This window comes from Nelumbo nucifera, chromosome 7 (genome assembly GCF_055504915.1).
Source record: "Nelumbo nucifera cultivar China Antique chromosome 7, China Antique-T2T, whole genome shotgun sequence".
Classification (NCBI taxonomy): Eukaryota; Viridiplantae; Streptophyta; class Magnoliopsida; order Proteales; family Nelumbonaceae; genus Nelumbo; species Nelumbo nucifera.
Window position 1 is genome coordinate 36,042,354 of NC_142655.1, and position 5,977 is coordinate 36,048,330.

Below are 5,977 nucleotides of genomic sequence, written 5' to 3' on the forward strand. Positions count from 1 at the left end.
AGAAATTGTGCATTTTCATATTCCCTACCTTTATCCGATCTTATTCTTTTATTTCCGTGTTTAATTGATTTTCAACTTATCTTTTATATACTAGAAAAGAAAAAACAATAATATGATTTGATAACAATTAAAAAGAAGAGAGAAAGAGAGAGTTCTTCGTAAGAAGAGAAGAAGATATGGGGAGAAGACAATAATAATTTGGCTACCCCTCTCATTATCTTATATACATATAAAAAAGACTCATTACAAAGACTAACACCCTTAATAGGGTGTCTACTGTTCATAACATAAAAACAACTCGAGAAAACAACACAACTAGGCCTTGGGCCCAATAACACTAACTAATGATTATAAACAAGAAAATAAAAAGAAACTGTTGAATCTCAACATTCTCCCTTGAGTTGGAAGTAGATGCCACACATTCCCAACTTGCCTAGATCATGTTCAAGTTTATTTCTTGCAACTCCTTTTGTGAAAACATCAGCTAGTTGTAAATTAGATGCAACATATGGTAGGCACATTTCTCTAGATGTCACCCTTTCTCTTATGAAATATATATTTATCCACTTTTATATGCTTTGTTCTATATATATTTGTCCACTTCTAGGAGGAATGTGAGACCACCAAATCTTCTTATAAGGAAAAGGAGGGCCAAAGCAGTAAATTTTGGATATTTGGAGCTAAATAACTTTATGAGATTTAGGTAAGCAATTAAATTCTTACAATAGAATGAAGCTTAATTTGATGACATTTAGGGCTGTCAATGGATTGGATCTGATCTAATCTGATAGGAACCAATAATTCCAATCCAAATTCAATCCAATCAAAGTCCAAATTATGGAAATCCAAACCATTTGCTTTTGCAATAATAAAATGGATATTGGACCAATCCAAATTAATGTATGTCGATATTCAATTTTTTTCTTTTTTGAACAATATACCTTGAAAGTTGAGTTAGCTTGTGCATCACCATATGATAAAAAAATGAAGCATCATCATATTACCAATTAAATGAATGTTCACATATTTCCTCTTCTTGAACATGCTATTTATCTTATATTTCATATGTAAGGAAATACTTGTAAAGAATGTTCACATATTACCAATACTTGTAAATGAATGTTCACATATTTCCACTTACAAATGCCTATTTAACACATTGAAACTGTGGATAAAATTAATATGTGAGAATGGACTTACCATGGTAAGGATGCATGTATATAAAACCGCTTATCATGCCACATAAGTAATACTATTGAGTATAAGACTAAATTCCTGAAAGAAAGTAATGCCCAAAGTAAGAAAAAATGAAGTCACTCGAAAATGTAACAGCTACAATTTCCAAACTCAGAAATTATAAAGCTATTTTATAAAAAAAAATCATATAGAAAGTATAGCAAATGCTAACATGTATGCTAAATGAAAGCAAAGAGGAATACTAACTGTCATGAGCTCGGACCTCCAAATGCAAAGAGACATTCTTTCCAGGTTTATGATAACCAGCTTAACTCTTCTGAAGCATTTTATCAATGGTTGTCAGAATATGCAATATCTTGCTGCTATGGCAGAAACCTTGGCTATAGAATGCCCTTATTATTGAATCATACACTGCAATATTTGGAACCACACCCTGATCTAGCATTCTATCCAGTAGCTGCAATCCTTCTCTTATCTGACCATTTTTCATATATCCATCAATTAGAATAGAGTATGAAACCACATTAGGTTGGAAACCCTTCTTGAGACACTTGTCAAAATGATATCTTGTCATTTCATATTGTCCTTTTCTACAGAGCATCCCAATCCAGATGCTATTAGCTGACATAGCAGTATCAATCTTGTCTTTGGTTGTCATTCTAGAAAGTAAGTAATCAGCTTCAACTATGTTTCTTGCACTGTAAAGCCCATGTGATTTGCTCTCAACCATATGTTTTGCTTTCCTCAGCTTTCAAACTTTGCAGAGACTGCGAGTCACAATGTTACATGTCCTAGTGTTAGGAGAAACCCCCTTCTTTAACATGTTAGTCAAGAGTGGAAAAATGCTTAACCATTGACCAACTTTATAGAAACCAGTCATCACAGTATTATAATTTACAGAACTCACATCCCATCCCAAGTCATGGCACAAGTCTAAGAGATTCTTTGCCTCACAAACCTTTAAATTATAGCAGAGGCAATTGAGAATGATATTAAGAGTCTAAGTGGTGAGATATAATCCATCATGCACCATGCTTTCTAATTTTCTAAAAGCTTCCTCGACTCTACCTGCTTTACAAAGACCATTCAAATAAATATTATAACTGAAAGCATTTGGCTTCCACCCCTTTGATTTGTTTTCCTCAAAGATTGGCTCAATCTCACAAAAATTCCCAAACTTGCAAAGCGCATCAATCAAGATGTTGTAAGTTTCAGTATTTGGAGGGAAACCATCATTCCACATGGTCTCAATCAAATCTTTAGTGTATTGAATTTCTCCTTTCTTGCATAGACCTTGCATGGACTACACCCATGTTCAGACATCTTATTTAAGACCTTAAAAGCCACCTTAAACAGAAAAGAATGGCAAGAGTACGCTTTTACCAAGATGTTGAACGTGGATACATTTGGAACTATACCACCATAGTCCATCTCCGCCAACACATCATCAATGTCATCAAAGCGATTGGCCACTGCAAGGCAATTGAGAACTGGTGTGTCCGGAAGCGCGTCGTTAAACACCCCAGAACACCAATTTAAACATTTATAATTTTTACCATTTCTCAAACAAATACTAACGTAGTAAATGGGTGAGAACGGGTTGTATCCATAGGAAAGCAAGTGAAAAATTAATATACACTTAGATCCGGACAAGAGAATGCAATCGAGAATGGTAGAAAATACGAAAATAAAATCTATTATTGTTGAAATTAAATGTTTCGAATTTAAACAAGACAATAAATAAAAATCAGAATTTGATAAAGTATGGGAATCAAGAAAGGAAATAAAAGAAATAAATAAAAAATGATCTAGAATCCGGATCCGGTGGCAGTAGTTGCAAAATGGTTGAACAACTTGCAGGAACCCCTTCTGACAAGAACCAGGCGTCCGTCCTTTCTACAACCCTCGAACCCCTCGAGACACCTTAGCCTTGAACCGAACGAATTCAGATCTTCAAAACAGAGAAATGAACAATAATTAAATCTAAAAGATTGCAGAAATAAAAATAGAAGAAAAGAAAAGAATGGTTGATTAGATCTAGTGGCGGTAGTTGCAGAATGGTTGAGCAACTTGCAAAAATCCCTCCTAACAAGAATTGGGCATCCTCCCCTTCTACAACCCTTGAACTCCTCAAGAAACCTTAGCCTTGTAACTGGATGAATTGACCAACCCCTTCGATAAAGCCCCTGAGACCCTTTTTATAGAGAATGGTGGACACAACTGGAAATAGAAAGAAAGATGGGGGGGCGGCAGCTGGGATTTAACAAAGTTAGGGATGCCCTAGGGTTTCTAATGGATGGCTAAGATGGTTTTGGGGTGATCCTATGGCTGAAGATGGAAGGAGAGGGCACTCAATATTATGTAGGCTGAGATTTGGGCGCCCAGAAATGGAGGGTGTAGATTAGAACATCTAGGGTTGAAAGGTTAAGATTAAAAGAATATGAGGTGCCGTAGATTGAACGACTGAGATATAAGATGGGGGGAGTGGCTAAGATTTAATGGTGGGGAGATGAATGGTGAGAATTAGTAGAATAGGTGGCTCTTAGGGTTAGAGTGCTAAAAAGAGAGTATCCTACAATGGATGGTGGAGATTAGAAGGGATGGAAGGTGAGGATTTAGCAGTTAGGGGTGGCTAGGGTTTGTTAAGAGTGAAAAGAATGGGTTAAAAGGCACCTTAGGGTTTGCTAAGGCGTGGGGAGCATGCTAATACAGTAGGAGGGGCGCCAAACTGGGTTTAGTAGCTAGGAGGCACCCTCCTGCTTTCAGTTCTTTACAAAAACACTGCATTTCTCAGTTGGACTTCACACCAGCTTCCCAAAATCTGCATTTCAGCCATGAAAACTTTACAATTTTCCCTAGAATTTGCACAGAGACCCTTAGAGGCCAAAGCATTGCATTTAACTAGGAAAAAGACACATCTTGACTATTCTAAGGCAGAAAATACCCCTGAATTGATGCCCTTAAGGCATCAAAATGCAGAGTTATTAAGAACAGTGTTATGGCATAGAACATTGGGATGGCATTGTGCTTCTTTCATATCACGCAAGAGTCAAAGAACTTCATTGACATTACCAGCCCGACTGAAGGCGTTCATCAACCTGTTATATTCAGCTGGATGGGAAGGAACAGGTTTGGCACCAATTTTTGGCTTGGCAAGGATTGCATTTCGAACATGGCCAACTTTTGAGGTCTTCCAAACAACCTCAGTAACTCTAGCACCAAAATGTTTTTTTTTTGCAGTTTAGTGGTGCATAGGATTTACAAGTCTCCGTGCTTACATCATCATTTGTTCCTACTACTGATGCACTAGAAACCCCAATCCTAACCCTATCGACACTGTCGAGAAACTGTCTAACCCCCTTTGAAAGAAAAAAGGGCTGATCTTGAGCATTCTCTTCTTTCGCCCAAGCGGGATGGATCTCAGCAACAACCACATTAACTAAGCTTCGAATATTTGAGCTCCAACTTCTCCCATGGTTGATCCGGGGGAAGACGAGGAGTCTATTGAAGGTCGCCAACAGAAAAATCTTCTTGGGCTCTAAATTTAAAATGAAGGGTGAGATGGAGTGAGACAAATAGAAGAAAGGGGTAATATCTCAGAGAGAATTAACATTGGATTGGATAATGATACCTTGATTCTAGAACAGTTGAGGTTGCTTCCTCTTAATTAGAGTGGATTTAGAGTGGTTGCAGACTAAGGAGCTCGAACAAGCGCGGAATGGGTCTTCCAGCTTCTTCTTTTGGGTGAGCCTCACCCTCCTTCCTGTAACATATCGGATGATGCATCAGTGTTCACTGTTAAGTTCTTTAGTAGCCCTTAGACGGATAGAATCAAATTTCAATTGAGGTATATCCGATTCTATTGGATAAGAATTCGAAGGATTTTCCAAATTGAGATTGGAATACGATTTGTTAACATTGTCAGATATCCCATTACAATCCAATTGTTGTGGAAATGTACCTATGGAGATTTTGTCAAAACTTGAAACAGAACTAATTCATTCTCATACAAAAAAAAAAAAAAAACGAAAACTAATTTTTTAACTGACCAAATGAAAACTAATTCAATCAACTATTGGGCAGTGAAGTGAACAAAATCTCTTTCAGGAAAAAATGAGCAGCATTGGTAAAATTGGCTCCGTATGAGGGAACTCAATCAGGTTTCCATCATTCCATGGGCTTCAAAGTTCAAAATAAACTTACTTGGCTACACCGCTATAGGCTACTTCGGTGTTAGGCCGTTGGCAGCAGCATTCTTGGATTGTGAAAAATAGATTTCATCTTCACATTTCTGGCTTACAGTAGCAACGGACTCTTACCGAATACAAATGGAGATGAGAAAGAGGAATGCGATGAGATGTGAAAGGTAAAATCAAAGGAGACGAGTAGACTGGAGTTAGGGTTTCAGCTTTGAGGTTTCTGGGTTCCTACTCTCACAAGTACGTGAACTGAGAACAACGAAGTACTGAGGGGGTGATCATGGGCCGGGCTAGGCTGGGTTTGGGACCAAATGATAATAGCTATACCCCAGGCCCGGACCGGGCATTTGGCCAAGTGGCCTATGCCATTAAATATTATATTTAATATTATTATAATATATACCCTGTTGGCGGACAGCTTGAATGTCGGACTAAGTCATCTCGTCAAACTACAAGTAATGATCATAGTGTCGATAGGGTTAGGATTGGGTTTTTTGGTTTTTGGTTTTCCCAATAGCTCTTACAATAGCTTTCTATGGGTCTGATTTTGGGTTAAATGGTTTGATTATCAGGTCCGAACA

General features: G+C 37.5%; 1 long non-coding RNA gene across 1 annotated transcript; it reads right to left on the reverse strand.

Annotated features, from left to right (window-relative positions):
* Positions 1-1,000: 1,000 nt before the first annotated feature.
* On the reverse strand, positions 1,001-5,766 carry LOC104598346 (uncharacterized). The gene is made up of 4 exons (XR_735370.3): positions 5,401-5,766; positions 4,829-4,960; positions 1,444-3,148; positions 1,001-1,275 (listed from the first exon to the last, which is right to left on the reverse strand). It is a non-coding gene; the product is annotated as an uncharacterized LOC104598346 (long non-coding RNA).
* Between the last annotated feature and the right edge of the window lie 211 nt (positions 5,767-5,977).